The 19,320-nt window shown below is 37.1% G+C and overlaps 1 protein-coding gene across 2 annotated transcripts in view; it reads right to left on the bottom strand.

Moving 5' to 3' along the window:
- The window catches only part of LOC106178019 (muscarinic acetylcholine receptor M1), a 33,365-nt gene extending 16,256 nt beyond the window's left edge, over window positions 1-17,109 (bottom strand). For both annotated transcript variants that reach the window (XM_013561008.3, XM_013561007.3), the window contains exon 1: window positions 16,320-17,109. The gene's annotated coding sequence lies outside the window, so the exon portion shown is untranslated. The remainder of the gene's footprint in view (window positions 1-16,319) is intronic.
- Window positions 17,110-19,320: the final 2,211 nt, after the last annotated feature.

Raw genomic sequence — 19,320 nt, 5'->3', positions numbered from 1 at the left:
TGACATGTTTCCATATCCGCTCCCTTAATATACTTAAAAATACCTGTTTTGCATTTGACTTCGGTTTTAGTTAGGAACAACAGGCGCATTTGCGTCCGAGGGGTATAGATCTTATGTCACTTGCTCCACAACTGCAGGGGTATCGATTAAATAACGTCATCTCATGCTATGCAATTAGAGCGATTCCCCGCTGAAAATTTTATTAATTATCGTCCCTGACGGCGAAATACAGTGAATCACGCAGGAGGAGGGAAGATTAAAAGAACACAATGACACAATGCGTTGTATTTACCTTTCAGGTCGATTTGCCGGGATAATGTGCCTTTGGGACGCGCCATTCTTCGTGTATACGACCTATATGTCGCACTTGTATATTCGTGAGAAATTATCAGACGATTCTCTTTATAATTTTTTTTAGGTAACACATGCGCCATGTCGTAATGTTTTGATGTTTTTTTATTGATATAATACGTGGACGTGTGGATAACAAACCCCATTTTATATCATTAACTCTCTTGCTGTGTCTTGTGCACGATGATAGACTTGCCACAGCATATAACGGGTAATTGTGAGTAATCCAAATAACCTTAATTCTAAATTTTCCCAACAGTGATTTTTTTAAACATTACCACAGCCAAACTTGAGCGGATAATCCGTCCTTAGCATTGCCCCTAGCAAATTGATACCATATCATTCCAAAATAATTTGCAATCACCAGTATTCATGGCGTGTGGGCGCATTCGCCATCGCATGCTATTTCAACCAAAGGTGAAAAAAGGCATTCGATATTTTCAATCCCCAAAGAAATCTCTTGGCCTCAAAACGCGTAACAAGTGTCACATAGAATCAATTTCAGTTGGTTTGCTTACCAGGTTGACGTTCTAAATGAATGACGCAATACAGTGTCAATTGACTATGATTCTTTGGATTTAAAAAAAATGTCGAATTTGAAATTGATAATAGACGCAGAAGGAAATGTGACAGAGTTTGTGCAGTGCCGTGAATTTCTTGAGTACATTCTAAAAAAGAGAGTAGTACATATTATCAAAGTATACACAATGACGCCTAACGAAAAAGTTGAGAGAGGGAGAGCTAATGTCAATGGACAAAGAAGTTGGTTTTTGTATCAAGGGCACCAATAATTCACTCATTCTTGGTTTGTTTTTTTCTTTTTGAAGGAATTGGAATTTATGATGTTTGATTGCCAAAATAGGTTCAAGGCATGTATTATCAGTTACACAAAAGTTACACATATATCCCAAAGGAAAAAATACAAAAAAATTATATACTACAAAAAGGGCACTAGTTAGATTACATTATTAAACGAGACAAAGACTACTGAATAATTTGATCAGTAAGGACCAAACTAGACCCTTTAAGGGAAGATATACATATGTTTACGATACCATGCACTGGGCCTATACCTATAAGAAAGGCATTTACTTGGTATACTACTCCTCATAGATTTCAAAAAAGCTTTTGATAGTATTTCATGGTAACCTTAGAATCAAGTCGCTTTTCAAATCTTAGTCTGGTCATAAGTTGTATCATAAAACTTACTTCAGTGATACACAAAAGGTGACTTAATTTTTCAATCATAACGAGACTGAGACTGGGTGACCCCAAAACACAGTATATTTTTACTACTCTCCAGGATTATATCGCCAACAATGACGACAAATGTTGTTGAGAACATTTGCAAATTAGATACAGGAAAGTTCTGACAACAAAAGGCTGCTGATGTTGCAAATATTGTCTTGTTGCGGGAATATACAAAGTGTTTGTCAAAAGTATCGCTGAACGTATATTCGAAATAAGACAATATTTTTTATTAGATTTAATGACATGTTGCAGAAGGCAATAGGGTATCATGCATCATATACTGCTTATATGTATGTGTGGTGAGTAATCTATAATAATACATATACAGACTACAGTGTATATTTTTGTTTTCATGTGAGTCGTAAATTGAATGTAATTTTGATAAACTGATTGATTATATACGTGCGAGGGAGTTCCAGGCTTCAAAATCCATGGTGTTACAATCCAGGAGCCCTGTTATCTCTCTTTATAGCTGCATCGACAGCGGATCTTGCGTGACTCAAACGACACGGGAAAAGGCTTGTGAGCAAAAGGAGAGGAAAGCTAAGGGCTGATTGATCCATTTTCGAACAGACAACAGACGAGGGTGCAAAACACGATAGTAAGTAGCACGCGCTATAATGTGCCTCACGCAACAAAATATTGCTACTTCTGGATTATATTTGGGATAAATGCATAAAGCAAAGCAAACCTCGGTTTTCTATTGGTAGAGATACAAAAATAGCTTGCAAGAGTTGATATTGGTATCTATTCACTAACCATTGTATGTGTAACAGAGATTATTACCGCTGATTTCCTTTTCTTGGTCGTGATGGCATCAAATGTATTTATCACCTTTACTAAACTGTGATGTGATTGCATTAGTACAAATTAAATCAAAAGCATAATAGATGATTCTTTTCATTAGGTAATACCTCTGATAAAACAAAATGATATTTATATATGCTTTCAGCTGACTATATACAGGCTTGATCATACGACTGCAACGAACTGATCACATCCGTTTCAAGCCAGTTTGTGTCACAGAAAAGAGTAAACAAGAGGACTCTGAAATGACAATTTATAACAAATTGATATTCAAAGCAAAGCTACAAATCTCTTGCTTTAAACAAATTGCATCAATCAGAAAAGCCATATCCATCAATTACTTTGATAGTTTCTTCGATCAACAGCCACATACGTAGTCATACATGCATTGTTCTCTAATTTTTTTCGAGGTCTGCCAAGTCACCTTCTTCTGAGAGAATAGTTGTTGCTAAAATACAGCAGTCTAGACAAAACAGAAGTCTTTGTTCCGAAAACTGCGGTCGTTTATGACACTGTTTTAACTTCTCTTTCCGTTCTCTTTATTGTACTAACATGTGGGTTGAGGCATGAGGCACGTGTTCAGATACATGTAGACATAGCTCTACCGATAGGCCTTTATCCCTAAAGCTCCTCAAAAGATTTCCTTCTACACGCACCTAAAGTTACCATAGCTTTGTGCATGTATATCAATGTTTATTACTAAGATGTCTATTTTTTATTGCCACAATTAACAAATCCAAACATTTGAAGTGAGCTTTTTTGAATTACATTAGTAATTGTTACAATTGTGATGGCCGTAAATTAGCTACTAGTGTCATGTCAGGTTTGGGCTATTATGCTCCAGGTGGAGACTTGGCCCTGTCAATGAACTAATTATCATTTTGATCGATTTTTGTCGTTTGAAAGTAACTGCCTGTGCAAGAGACACTCAGCGGCACCAATCTAAAACTCAAAGTTGCACAATAGTCTTCAAAATCCATCATACTCAAGGCAGGAACCACAAAGCTGTCATTATGAATTGTAAAAGCTTCAGGCACGATGCGTGCTTTCAACTGGCCTTGGCTTTTTTTTCTCTTACCACTTGCTACTGTGCATGCGAGCTGAAGTATCGATGGACCGTAGAAGTAAATCTCGAGAACCCTTTCATCTCTAAAGGTCAAAACCTGCTGCCATTCACGTGAAATAAACAACCATTTGTTACGAGCAGGATTGGATAGTCTTTCACAAGATTTGTTGTGAATGAGTACAGCTACTGCTACGGGAGGCTGACCACAGTTAAGATACTAAATAAAAGACAAAAAAAAGGCCCAGTTTCATTTTCTCCCGTGTTGTTCATGGCCGCGACAGATCTTGCTGTAGTGCTGAGTACAAATGGCAACTGTCTGTGAAACATTGGCGCCGAACTGACATTGAACGTCTGAAATTATTCTATATAGTTCATTTTCAAGTAAAGGTCACGCTAAAGCTGACTAGAGGATCAATCTCTGACGGGGTTAATATGATTTAAAACTTCGCTTGATTTTCTTTTTTTTTTTTAACTGCTCCAATATAACAGTTCAATATGCAAGCAATATACTACAACTGATGAACAGGAAATAGGATGAAATATAGCTCACACATGTTTCTTAATCAAAGATTATTTACACAAGACCTAGTATTTACGTGTTTTCAAAATAACGAATCGGAAAAAATGGGAACGCATGTCCAGATTTGTGAATAAATATGTAGCGAGCGAATCCCTTTGCAGCGTTTACCAATACCGATTTCTTCCATTTTCTAAGATAGCTCAAATAGCTTTCGGCACGTTTTCACTTGATTGATAATTCTAACAAATAGACTCAAGCACTTTTCTAAGCAGGGTTTTGAGACTGAAATTCGCTGAATGAGCAGAGTTGCCTTTAAATTTGAGTATCAGAAACACATTGCCATTGACACGTTGGCTTCACGCTTGAAAAGCGACGTTCATTTCATGTTCTCTGGTACCTAACACCCATCACGAGCAAGTGTATTACAAATAATTCATGATCAACTTGATATAAAAATACGAATATTTGGCAGATCAGAAGTATTATGAACAATACAACATTAACTTCACTGATCAACTCGTATCTCTTCAATACAAAAATTATAATATGTAAGTCCTAAAGGGGATGTATGGCATTTTACAATGAAAGATAATAAAAAATGATCGCCTAAAACAAAGATAGTTTAGATGGTCGTAACAATGCTTGACAAAAAAAAAAGGTAGCAAAGTTTGGAATCTATATCTGTTTCACTTGGACTTATTCAGTGTTTTGTAATAGTAGCAGTGCCTTCTATCTCAGTAGCCTATACAATCCACATCATTTGGCAACAGGGTTGTTCATCATCGACAGTATATCCTGTTAGTTGTTTTCGTTTAACGACAAAGATGCAGTTAAGTCCGACAACCAGTAAATCATGATACATTGAAGTATATCCATAAATCAATTCAGAAATTAGAATTTTCCGTCTGATTTTAGTACAGAAAAAGAAAGGATTACTCACCTCGCTCAGTCATGAAAGGCGATGCTTTGACAGTGCGACGGACCATCCAAAGTATTCTGCGTCTATTGATAGGAGTAAAAACACGTTTCCATTCATTCAAAGTAAAGAACCTTGCAGCATTCGCCAGTTTCTCAGACTCTCAGCATACAGTGATAGCTAGACACCTATGTAGGCTTTTCTGATTAATTAAACACATTGAATTAGCATAATATTGAACGAGTCTCGCCCGAATACGTGTAGAATGACTTGAGTTCTATTTGAATTGGCAAGCAGCCCTGCTAAACCGTTCAGATAAGCAACCCGTTATTCACAACCCTCAATGTTTCACTGGAAGCCAAACACTTCATGAGATTTGATCTGGTTTTGGCAGTTTTACGAGCTATGTCTGTACATCTTACAGGGTTAATTGCATTTTAACTATCTATGAAACGACTGAAATGACTATCTGGGATTGATAATTTAATTCGTTGTGCTTTTACCCAATGCCAGCGATCGGAATCCGTTTCTGAGTTAGGGCCATACTGGTCTGTCTCCAAGAATACTAAGACACTCAATTTTTTCGGTGACATCATTCATACCTAAAGATGACTATGGCGCTTGGAAAACTGTGATATCTAACACGGACCAATATTTCTAGGTAATCAACCTGATTTGTTTCTTGCACTAAACGTCTGTCGACCTTCAGACCTTCATCAATTTAGCGTCTTTCGCCATATGCAAATTTTCTACATATGTGCATCACAGCCGATATTCAGATTCAAGCTTATATGAAATTTGTTGGGTGCGATGCCAGATTGTTCAAAAGCTGCAACATGATTCATTTTTGACACACACAGACACACACATACGAAATACATAAAGATTATTTATTGCCACTGGCCCGGATTCTGGTATGCTCATGCATGAAATATTGTATTGTCGCTTCTCCTCTCTCACAGCCGGCTGTTCTCATTTTTTCAATTAACCCTCGTTAGCTGTAAGTCTCATTTATCTTGACGCCATTGTAGATGGTCATTTTGTAAGCATCTTCACCTGGTTCTTTCTTCTATCTCTAACATTCATCTCTAGTACTACAAGGTCGAGCTGCTCAGCTAATTTTTTGATGAGAGCTTTCAGAATCTGTGTTACGTGTTGAGGGGGGGGGGGGGGGCACATTTAATTTCTTCGCGTATTCTGGATCTTAAATCTCATAGGGCTCCACTACACTGGTCTACCGTGTCCGCCGGCCTGCTTTTTCTTAACTTTTTACCCTTTTCGAACAACTTTAGAGAGCGCACAGTGGCCAGGGAAGTAACTGATTAAGTAACCATATCACTTTCAATGTATTTCTTAAACCTTATTAGTTTAATTCGACTGCAATGCAAGAAGAAAAAAAAAGAAAATAACAAAAAAAATGGAAATTATACCACGTGCTGGTGTCCTCTCTGGTAGAAATATAATAAAAAGGTTCAACAAATTCTAAGACAGTCTTTGGTTCTGGATGTTGCAACCCTTAGTTTTTTTATATCTAAAATGGATAAAGCATCAGTTTTGAACAAAATTTAAGTCAAAATATTACAGCCAGGTAATTCATTTATTTGTTCAAATCTTATTATGTGCTTTGTACATTTGGATTCCAATTTCACCGGTGCGAAATCTGAATTGGCATTTGGCAAAGTTAATTTTGAAACCTGCCTTAACTTGACTCTCTACTGTCACACTCATAATAACTTTTTTTTATTTCCTCTGAAACAAATTAAACACAACAACGCAAATAAGTGTGCAAGTTGCGTCATTTACCATATGCAACTTATCTGATCTTAAGAAACTATACTCATTGTTCCACATATACTTACGAAACCTTTCGACGCAACGTAAATCAGTCAATTAACCACTTGAATAGGGGGCGCCCTAAGATCAATGAGGCAATTGTTCTCTAAATCGGCGTCATTGGTATAATTGAAAATTGCTAGGAAAAGCTAAATACTGTTCTTTAAACACTAATAAGACACTTAAAACTCGCATCAATCAGCCGAAGACGCGCCGCATCTGAGTAACTATTGATCCTCCCCTGCTTACTATAGCACCATTTTAATGCATCAAGAATCTAAAAGATTGGTAGTTGGAATTCCAGTCGGAAAATCTATACAAGTAGCTTATAGAGGCCTTGTTCTGCCTGCAATGAGATGAAGCTGAAATAATGCATTTCCCCTGAGAGGATACTTCAACAACTTTAAGTTCTAATGCCTAATATAATTTATTGTTGCATGTCACTAGTTTTGGCTGCCTTTTGGCATAGAAATACGTGATAGGATTCGGCTTCTTTGACGAAAATTATGTCGGCAGTGTGCGCAAATATCATCCAAATCATAACATATGCTGGAAAAACTTTTGGAATTCCTTTTATATGGGGAAAACAACACAAAAAAGAAAAAATTAAATATACCTAGTAGGACCCTTTAGCATATTGCCTTAATCATACTTAATGGGGAATAATGAAATAAGTGGTGAGTGATTATTCACTGTAAATCTGGAGGGGGGGGGGGGGTAATCACACTGAAAACGAAATGCAAATGAATAGCTTATACACTTCTACTTCAGATATGTTGAAGGTCTTTGCACTTACGGAATTCCAAAGCGGTCTACAGGATTTCCTTATCTAATGCTGACTTCTTTATTACATTTCCGTTCCGTCCGATATCTCTGTAATGTCACAGCCAAGTTCTTGGAAACCGATTGAACAATGACAGCTATAATACAAATACAATTGAGTTTAGATTAAAAGTCCAACAATCAGACAGAAACGGCACCGGTGAAATGTGTGACTCTTTAAGAAAATAACAATACATTACCGTATCGATTCTGAACATATCCAAATAAACGTTACGGTACTATTCGAATTGTGTCCGTATTACTATTTACAACTTCATTCAAAAGGAAGGGTTCATTACATTAGGAGTAGACGAAGATAATGCCTAGAAAGGGTTTTAGTAATTTCATCTATTCTAGAATGTGCCGTGGTCCTGAAAAGGACACGTGGCGGTGATAAACGTCCCTTATACCAAGTCAGCACGAACGTGGAGGGACAAAACAATGTCGGAAGTATTATCGCCAATTCAATCTGACACATAAGTCTATGACCAAGGGTGCAAGATGAAACATTTGCTTAAATACACCACACAGTGGGTGAAGTAGATTCAATTTCTTAATTTCCTGCGATGGAGACAACAGTCCTAGATGAAATTTGAACGATAGAAATCTGCCGTTCGGGTCAGTTGGTGTTCCCAGCTGCACCGCTTACAGAGATCGATTGCCGTATAAAGAAATAAAAAATCCCGTCCCTTAGGACTATGTTTATCTATCTCAATCTAAAAACGCTAAAATTTGAGAAGACATTTGGAAATCAAAACCTTTATCGTTGGTTTGGAATTTCAGTTGCCGATACGACAGTAAAAGCTGTTATTAGATAGATAAAAGAACTGACAGATGAAATGTCATTTTGAGATTAAAATGCTGTCTGTAACTGTATATTCTAAGAGAAACAGTTATATCTATACATACATGTACGTGCTTGAAAGTTGCATACTCGTTTATTTTGTTTTTGTACATTTGAACATTGAGGTCCGGGTGCATGTATTGTTGTATATTAAAACTATCTATGGTCCTGGAAAAACTCAATGCCAGAATGAAACGTTCCGCGGTCTTTAGGATGGTGACCTGCTTTAAGGCTGTCCTGCTTTATCAGGATAATAAAATGTTTTTTCCAGCCGGATGAGGCAAAATGTATCATTAGGCTTAAGGTCATGAGAACATAGGAATACGAACAATTAGTAACAATGATCAATAAAAGAGATAGCCAAAGTTACAATCCATGGATTGCAATCAAATGGGACACCAAAGCAGGATTCCACATCAGAGAGAGCGTGGAGGAACTGGAGCGTGCTTGAACGTGAATAAAAGGACGGTGTTGCAGAATTTTGTCCCAGCAAACACGTCACGTTCGGATCACGTGGCTAGCACTTTGCTACCACATTATAACGTCATAGCCACCGATTAACCAACGTGGTGCCAACGTGGCGTGTTTGCTGGGGTAAATACACATCGAAAGTACAGGCCAGGATAGGCCCTATGTCTAACGAAAGAAGAGAACTAGAAACACTTTGCAAGTTTCCAGCGTTCCAGGATTGGTTGTTTCAGAACTGGGACAAGTATTTGTGATGTCACCAGGATGTCACCAGGTCTCGTTTCGAACCTCTGAGTAGGGATCACTATTGCTTTCAACCAAAACTTAGTAATCTAGCTGTGAACCATTTGAAATACAATCATGATTTTTCCCTTTTTTGGAGGGGAATTGCAAAGAACCACGTGACAAACAATCATTTATCGGATCATTTGATGAACCCTTTTAGTCCAAAGTTATTACTCCCAATGGGCAGGAAACAATTGACATTTTGCTGATGAAATCTGTAGCACATATTTAAGGAAATTGTTAAATACTTTTTTGTATTTGGAATGGTATTAGAAACTGCTGTGGGTACAGGAAAAACCTTGAAAACAAAATACAAAATGTTACCCAAAATTGTTTTATATCCTTAGAGTCCTGGAACAGAAATTTTAGAAAAGGTCACTGTTTTAATAACTGGCAATCATATTTGAAGCAAACAATAATTTCGAGGTTTTCTTTTCATGGTATATATGCCCGCAATAAAAGTTTCTGATAAAACTGCAAGAAACAAATGGTCAAAAGCACCCTGAAAATGCGTTTACCAATAAAAAGCAATTATATTTGAATGGGACTATTGGCTACGCTGAAGAGTGCCTATGAAGGTGCATTGTTATATTTGTTTTGCAGATGCATTTACCCGTTAATAAGGTATTTGTTTCAGTGCCGTCATTCACTTATCCCCATTTAAACATAACCTAATAGTTTTAAACTGGCCCGCAGCTATACATTTGACCAAAATAAGTCAAAACCAGGTGACCTGTCAACCTACAGTGCTCTGGTGCCTAACATATCAATACTTTCGGGTCACTGAGTATATGGTAACTGAGCGTCTAGTTTCGGTCATTAAAAGCGATTCTAAGATACAATTAGAAACTGATATTTTTTAATAAAAGAAACTAGTGACGTTTTCCTGGAACCAGAAATAGTTGTTGTTAAAAAAAGAGTACTAGTTGCTTGTTGGAAACGGTTCTGGCAACCAGAAACTTGTGCTGTTTTTCATAACAACCGGAAATTAGTGCCGTATTTAGAAACGATTGTGGCAACCAGATACTTGTTTCGCTTTTCAAGAACGACTTTTACAGTTAAAAACTAGAATGGTTTATGAGTGGAGATCGGCGGTCTAAAATACAAGGTCGAGGAAGAATCAATGGAGGCTCTCAGGTGCACAGTGAATTTTTCAAAAAAAAAAAAAAAAAAAAATCAAAATAAATTTCATCGTTTTTGGCTAAAATAAACTAAACAGGGGAAATATGTAATGGCCCCAGGTTTCTCTCTCCGCTGTACAATGGCTATCTTGGCTACTGTCGTTTTACAAAACAGCTCATGTGCCAAAGTGCAACTGATTATGACAAAGGTTTTGGTGAGATGCATTTATTACAAAATGCTTTTCCTTAATTTGCGTTGTAACGGGTTCGCCTCTATAGCGTATCGTTTACAAATTTCACAATGCCACAAAGCGTTTTGCTTGGATAATGGATTTGATAACATCTCTCCTAGTATAGCAAGGGCTTCATCATGTTTTATCTCTCCAGCTCATGTTTATAATGGCTCCCGTCTTTCACTGAGTCACAGTGGTTTCATTTTGTAATTTCAATGGAGTTTTTTTTGCTGCGTGTACCTTCGCCTTTTCATTTCTAATTTATGTAATAAAAGTTTGGAGAAACTCGTGGCAGTACTTTCTTTTTGTAGAAAAACCTAGATATTTGAACCCAAACAGGATAAATATGAAACTAGTCCAATTATTCGAATATAAATTTAAGGAAATTGTGCCAGATTGTGCGTTAAAAAACCAAACCAAAGGGGGATCCACGTGCACCCAACCTATCCCGAGCCTATTTATCTAAGCACCGAGCCTTCTTGAAAATTAATTAATTTTAAGGACGCTAGTTCCGGGTAACCTGTTTCAACACACAGACGAAATACACCGTGCTGCAGATTGTGGACCCTGGCCGGAACTTCATGCAACTTCCCTCGATCTTGTTTATTTGATCAACCGAATCCCGCTTCAAAAGCGATTTTATTAAGTTATCATCGGGATTTTCTTATGAAAAATAAGCGATCAGATTCACCGTCCCCGGGGGTACAGCAGACACGCGAGAGCCTCCACGGAATATTTTCGACCTTGTATTTGTGACAGCCAAGCTAATCTCATAAACGATTGTAGTTTCTTATTGCCAAATTTGGGTTTGAAAAGCAGCAGTAGTTTTGGTTGCCAGAATCGTTTTGCAAGGGACATTATAAACTAGATTATAGACAATTCGTTTCTTTCGATTCCTTTTATAAAGCACTTGTTTTTTTTTTCTGAAATTGTTGCATTTCACATAATAAGATCAGATTGATATTATAATTCATTGGACCAAGGACAGTGATTGAAACTTATCCGTCCTTGTTAATGAGAGACAGGACAATCTCTTACATGTACAAAGAGCAAACAGTGGATAGAAACAAAGTGAAACAGGCATGTTCCTGCACTCACTGAATGCAGAGATTCGGTGCCAATTTCCAGCAGTCACTTGTATACACAACACACATAGAACCATTAACTGATGTATTAACGATAATCATGATCCAATTGTGACATAGGTCACCCTTTTGTCCCTTTGGGTCCCCATTGGTATAGAGGAAAATAATAAATATTTGTATATTTCTGTGACGATCCTCTCGTCATTAGATGAAAACTTTAAGATGCATTTTGCTTTAAACTCTCAGTCAGTCTTATGAAATACTTAAAGCTTTTTTTTGTTGTTGTTGTTGCTGTTTGAAACAACAAGACGCTCTGTTATAATCGATCTGCATGGTGTCTGTTTCAACCACTGGATTGGCTTAATACTTACAGTTCAATCGGAAAGATTTAAAGTAATCGAAAGTATGCCATGTAATCGGCTGGGGCTATAACCAATTTCTTTTAGGATAATATTCCACCACAGCTTTTAAAGAGACTTAAAGAGCTAAGAGACTTATCATGGAAGCGTAAATTAAAGATCTAAGGAAAGCGTAATACCGTTTTAGGATAGTTAGAAAGTGTGTACTTTTTTGTCCATGGTTCTTTTTCATAAGGCTTACATTTACCATAGTATTAAATACTTCGATTGCCGCAGTAGTAGTAAATAGATAAAGTGGCTTATGTTACGTCTTTCTCCGACCTGTATTTAGTAACAGAGATGAAAGAGAAGGGCAATAACCTGAAATTAAACAGAAGAAAAAAGAAATTGCTGCAAATCGAACAATTGCGCGAACAAGTTACTTCCATTTTGTCCAACACGTTGACTGACAGAGCATCTACAAAGAAACCAGAAGCGCGCTACAAGAAAATAATTAATGACACGATTCTGACAAAGATATATTTCAAAGATTCAAACACATTATCAGCTTTTTTCCCGAAAATATATAGAGATGCGTTGTCTAGAAAAATTACATTTACAGTTGCCTAAGATCAATGATTTCGTTCTTAATATCCCTGATTTCAATATATGTACGGTAAAACATGCTCCTGATGTGTTAGTTAGATTAAAGTTTCATGATAAACGGAGAATATGTCTGCTGTTGGCATCTACCATAAATGCGGTTGAAATCACTATAAATCAAGCGAGAAACCAATTCAATCTGAATTGACAGTTAGCCATAGGCCTGCAATTCAATACAGTAGTATATTCAAAGACGTAGTTTGTAAGAACCAGTCAGAAAAGCAAACCTGGTGAAAAAAAGATATGGGGAAAAACGTTTTACTCGTTTTTAAAACACAGTTTAACGACGATCTAACAGTGTTCCTTCCGACTGTTCTGGTTCTACAGAGAAAAAAAACATATAACTTTCTGTTAAACAATGGCAGTAAACTGTGAAAACCCTTAGTTCACATTGACTCTAAATTTTCATTATAACCGATAATATTAGAGGTAACAGCATGTTTTGATGTCCTTTCAAAATAGTATCTGCTCCCTATTAACTGGGGATACCGTTTGATGACGTCAGTAATGGCATTTTTGATAAAACGTAGAACAAAATGTTTAACAATTGTCACATATGTACTGGATTATGAATCAAGGTGTTTTTGTTTACATGCAGTGGTTTCATCTTTCAGCTGCGTCATCTTAGTATCTTATCAATAAAATATCGTGATATGCCACTACACAAACTCCTTCAGAACACGCTATGACTGTGCTGGTTTTTCTGATAAAACAAAACCCAAAGCAACCTGACGATAATAATGAAGAAAAGCGTGAACAATTGTCAAGTTGCAATTGTGCAATTGCAATAGAACAGCTAACAATACATTTGTAATTTTTTTATCCAGGGATTTTAAGTTTAGCTTTGTCACTTCACTTGGATAGAGGGATTAGTACTAACTATGCCATCTCGTTAAGACACATCTTGCAGTGTTTCTTTATTTAACATATATTCATTTTGATATTGATACTAAAGGTATATCTTTTACCCGTGTTTGTGTGTGTATGTATGTGTGTGTGTGTGTGTGTGTGAGTGTTACGCCACCATTACTATTGCCAGTATTGCGTTACCTTGACTTTTCATGTCCGTCAGCGCTTAAACATACCTGTAAAAGGTTGTGTGGAAGCCTATTATCACAAAAATGGAAATTAAAAAGAAAAAAACAAGCAACAGGAAAATGTTATCAATTTACTACATGTATAATGCTTTACTAAAGCACTTATACTGCTGCATGCGTAAGACTTGTGTAGTTTCCTTACGTGCACGGATTCGATATGACTGCAGTTTAGCATTATTCAATGAAAAAAATTATAAGAAAAATTGTTTATGGGACCCATCTCGGTTTTGTGAAATAACGCACGGTTGTCAGTAAACGTCGAACAATTAGAAAAGAAACTGCGGCACCATTCAAAAGACCGTTTTGTAACACTGCACTTAACAACTGTAATGTATAATAAATGAAACCGTAACGTGTTTCGTGAACTAGATGCTCAAGGTCGATTGTGTTCCATTAAATTTGCAACATTTTGCAGAGAGATGGAATACAGAGGGCAGTTTTCTACGACAGGGATGTGCACTTAGATATATGCTGAATTTTGTACTGTTTGAACTTAAGATGACATCCATATTTCAGTTTCGCCAATGTATATTTTTCACTTCCAAACATGAGGGTCCATCATTCCAGTAATTCAATAAATAATGGGGCGTAATAACAGCCTATTTGATATTAGTCGTTATTGTACGTTCACACAATGTTTTTTCATTGACGCAACCTCGTGAATTATCTTGGTTTTATGTGTGTATGCATGCACAGGAAAGAAACCCTTGTCTTCCTTTTACCAGTTCTTTTCTAGGAAGAACCACAAATCCAGGTTGTCACTATTTGATATTCTGAACATCGTTATTCTATTAACAGCATGCGGGTTTCATCTTTAATTCAGCACTCCGTGTTTGTAGCAAATACGTTCGGCACACAGCGAACAAGTAATTTTGAATAAATGCGTAGACTTTAACCTTATGAGATATGTCTAATTAGGCAGCTTCAAAAGCGCAGGTTTTTTCATTTAATCTTTTTTAAAAGATCATTTTTACTTGCAGAACCATTACACAAACATATAAAAAACAGTACATTTAATTATGGTTCAACTGCAAAAATGCATATTTTGAAATACCAGTTTAATCAACCCTAAATAGTTATCTGAAAAGGGGGCACCATTTCGAGTAAAACTTTAAAAATCATTAGAAAACATGTCAGATATTCATGATAGCACTACTTGGCATGTGATTAATTTAAATCCACATACTTGTATTTTGACGTTAAGTGAGTTAATGACGAAATAACCACTGATTCTGATCCATTCTTATGGAATCTACGCCTTAGCCTAAAGCCCCATCACAAGATGATTTAAATTGCCTTAATTTACCCAAATATTGGCCAATCAATCTTGCTGGAAAATCACCAAAACTTCTGTTCATCGTTGCGGCCACATTTAAATGATTACTGCTACTAGTCCACCCGATCAAATAAAAGTAAAGCATACGTCATTTTTCATCAAGATCGTGTTCATACGTCTTGTACAGTTGCTTCAGACAGAGATACCTAAATCTGTGCAGCATGTAGCATCAGGTTTGTGAGGTCACTCGCATCGATCAGGAATGCCGCACCTCAGGAAGCGATCAGTCATTTGCGACAGGAAGAACACAAACTGCAAAGCAGCATCATTTGACGCAACTTAAACTCATCAGTTTGAAAAATATCTTAGATTTGGCTGGTTTCTCCGCAAGATCCACACCATATACGCAGGATGCACGCTTCTCGACTCAGTGATCAATTATCGAACTCGACCTGTCAATAACCATTGGGGGTTTTCTTTCACCTAAAAGTGAGCAAGTCGTTTGCTTCCTTAACGTATTTTAGTATCAGATTAAAGTCTCCAGGAAAAAACATTGTTCGTTCACCATAACTGACTTGTCCTTCTATCACTATCATCATCTGATGGAGAGGGAGAAAGAGAGATAGATAGAGAGAGAGAGAGAGAAAGAAAGAGAGAGAGACGGTTGGAGAGAGAGTAACTTAGAGGAAGAAAGAAAACTAGTGAGAGATAAAATCTTGAATAGAAATCTATCAGAATCATACGCCTTTGCTAGGTAACAGATATGTCAGTAGCGTAGAATGAGCAGATTACCTCATACAGAACGGCTTTTTAACCACATAAGCACGCTTTGATCGTAGCATAATGTGCTGGGAAATGCCCCTTCTCGCTGCGAACTGCTTTTGACTACGAAACTTTAATTAATTGCTAATAAATGACTCTCAGCAGATCATTTATCAGGTAGATAAGCAAACGCTGGGCAGCATGGACCTTTTGTATAAGAAGTGATATTCTGTTGACGCTGAATTCAATTAAGCTAAGAGAAAGCCCAAGCTGTTACTTTCAGAATATTAAGGTTGTTGTACACCTAGACTGTTAACCGTAAAGTTAAATCTAGGTATTCAATATCCTCGCTTTCGCATACAATAAAAAAGTGGCTTTACATTTGTATACGATGTAAACAGATTTGAACAGGCGATAAACAATCGTTTCGAAAGTTTGGAGTCATATTCGTTTTTCTAGCAAACCATGCAATCATTCAGACTTTACACTTTACCCTTTTTCCTTTATAAACTGAAATAACACACACACACACACACACAGAGAGAGAGAGAGAGAGAGAGAGAGAGAGAGAGAGAGCTCACCTTTAAATGTCACTCGTAAGAGTCGAATCATACCACTGGCGCACCATCATGACTCAAGTGAATGCATCAAAGAATCTAAGGTAACGAAAACATCCATAGTTTATACGCACGTTACCTTGGACTGTGTCTTTATCTTACTGATGTCTCATCGGCACGTTTACTGCATAAAAGTATCAAGCCGTCTTCGTATCCGGGCGTTTAATTAATTAAATTGTGGATAGTAAAATTCTCTATAAATATTCCAGTTCAATTAAGAACCGGTCTATAGTCCTGTTAGAGCCCTGTGATATGTCCCTATCAACGTTGCTTCGGGTGACGGCCTAATGTGGTCGAAAACGCGTCTATTCCCTCTGCTAACTCCTTCAATAGATGCCCGAAGCTCTACATTAAATCCGCGCCCGAATTTTCCTAATTTTTCTGTCTTGTAAATATTTTCTTTAAGTTGGAGTAAATTACTGGTTGCTAACGTCAGACTAGATACAGATATACGGAATTCTCCTTTTACGAAAGTTTACACAGCCACCAATCCTCCAGAGTTGAATGCGTTCTTGGTAACCTCCAATAAAAAGATAATTTCGAGCAACACTTGGATATATGTTATGCAGCTCGAATCTTGGATCAGCTTATCGATTGCCTGTCAATACAATTTTGAACCATCGTTGCTGATGCAAAGATGTGAAATAAACTTAGTGAACGGTTTTCCCTCCCTAATATATTTAGCATAGTGCGCGCGCGATAGCCTACACTAAGTAATCAACAATTATATAGATCGAGTAATAAAATGTAGACTACGCAGTCAGGGGAAAGAATGTTGCAATTTGTTTGCATTCCCGGCAATTAGGTAGGAAGGCGTCAATAGGGCACAATCCTTAATCGCTTCGGCAGAATTAACCATCACTGCAGAGGGCTCGACAGAGTGAACATTTTTCATACATTTCTGAATCAGTGAATGAACCACTATTCCAGGATTCTGTTATCATATTTCATTTTCCAATTTCCATGAAACGCAGAACTCGTAATTTCGCTTCCTGTAATGATCATATTTTTGACCTTAATGAGTTGGCGTAGGACGTATCAGGCGTTGGGACGCACGCGCCTTCAGTTCCCGTTAATGTACCAGTTCATAGCGGGTTTGATCTAATCGGTGGTTTTGAGGTTTGGCTAACTTCTTTTTCTCCAAAGGGACCTCATACCTCTAAAATAAACCGCTGGGATACACGCCGTTTTTCTCGACAGGATATTAATTATGTGTGTTGCTTTCCACAGATTTCCTTTCAGCAGAAATGTACACTAAGGGACGCGAGCAACAGAAAAAAAAATCTGAAAAGGGATTTGGATATGGAAATTTGCTTAAATTGGGCAATGATAAAAAGGAGGACTTTGTCGTCTAACACTATCTGTTCCGTCCAGATGAGGCATATTGCCTCTAGAAATGCAGGAAAATTTTTAGAATCAATCTGGGTTTTGGCATTCAGAAATCTTCAAATCGTTATATATTTTGAGTCTAGAATGCACCATGTACTTTTGTAGAGATAATCCCGCAGGAAAAATGGGTGGTATTGCAAGAAAATGTAAGAGACAGAAACAAAACGCCCCTTTTCGAAAGACCAAAGTTGTTTTCTACAGCGATGAGGTGTAATAAGGCACAACCAGCTTCGCTATCTACCAAAATCCAGGGTAAAATTGAATTGAAGTCTTTTCCATGATTCAGAAATATAATACTACATCATTATCTGTGATTTTTGGCTCCGGAAAGCTGAAACATGTATTCATACGAATCGTCGCTGTGTCCGTTTTACAAGGAGGTAAGAGGTCCATAAATTCATCGGAGCTAAAATCACAGTTAATATAAATATCACGTCACTGCAGATAGATATTACTTCGTTTTCGATCGATCTAATGCAACTTTCCGCCTATGGGGGGAATAAAAAATGCCAACTTTGGCGGCTTTTAAGTAATTTTAGTTTACTAGAGAGAGATGCTTTATTTTGCCCGCGGAAAATGTGCAGCGAATTCAAAGAAACCATAAAAATTGTGACCGGCAAGCTTATGTCCATGTATATTATCATAGATACAGGGATACTTCCTGCATGCTTTACTTGTGTTGTAAATATTCTATATCGCCAGGATATAAACAGGGTTTTTCCTTTAAACAACAATTATGTTGGGATCAGTTTTCAAAATACCTCGGCTTGGTCTGCAGGCCAGAGCGATAGAAGGCCCTAGTGCGCGGTCTGTACTGCACCATTTGTTATTCTGGGGCATTAATGTACACTCTGTACACCCTCTAGGACATTTTTTCATTAACAAATGACCTTTATTTGAAGCATTTGTTGTATAGTAGCATTGGTGAAAAAAGTTACATGAAATGCAACGAGTATGTCACTTTTCTGTCCAGGAACTTTTGAAACCTAGAAATTATCTTTCCTCTGATTTTTTTGCCCAATGTGCCTTTTGGCCCACAGCATATTTGTCTTGGCTGTCGTTTTGGCAACTTTGGTTACAAGAGATATCCTAGATGGACGCCTATTTCCTTGAGAACATTTACCCTTACATATAAAGGGGCCTTCGTCCATACCACTGTTTCAACTCCAATGTTTATAGAAATCCTTTTACTGTTTGGAGTTGTTTTGGTCCCATCCGACAATAGCCAAAGAAACATATATCACTAAGGAATTTTTTCATTTTTCACGAGCATAATTTGGAATTACTTACAATTTAAAACGCTTTATTGATTTAGAATTCAACACTGAAGTTGTATGCAACATTTGAGGCTTTACAAGATGGCCGCCAAGCCCAATAAGATATATAGAATACCCATCCCTATGTTGCTTTAAAATACAGTCACAATTTTGAACTTAAACATATAACTTACTTACAAATTGAAGGGGAAATATTAGTGTAAATGTACATTCCCATGCATTAAGTTTAATTCCACATTCTAGACCATAAATTTTTACAAAATGGCGAACGATGTCCATCACAAAAAAATTCTGCCAAA

The sequence above is a fragment of the Lingula anatina genome, chromosome 2 (genome assembly GCF_051362555.1).
Source record: "Lingula anatina isolate TDL-2025a chromosome 2, LinAna3.0, whole genome shotgun sequence".
Classification (NCBI taxonomy): Eukaryota; Metazoa; Brachiopoda; class Lingulata; order Lingulida; family Lingulidae; genus Lingula; species Lingula anatina.
Note: the sequence above shows the minus strand (reverse complement) of the source record. Positions and strands in the feature narration are given on the sequence as shown.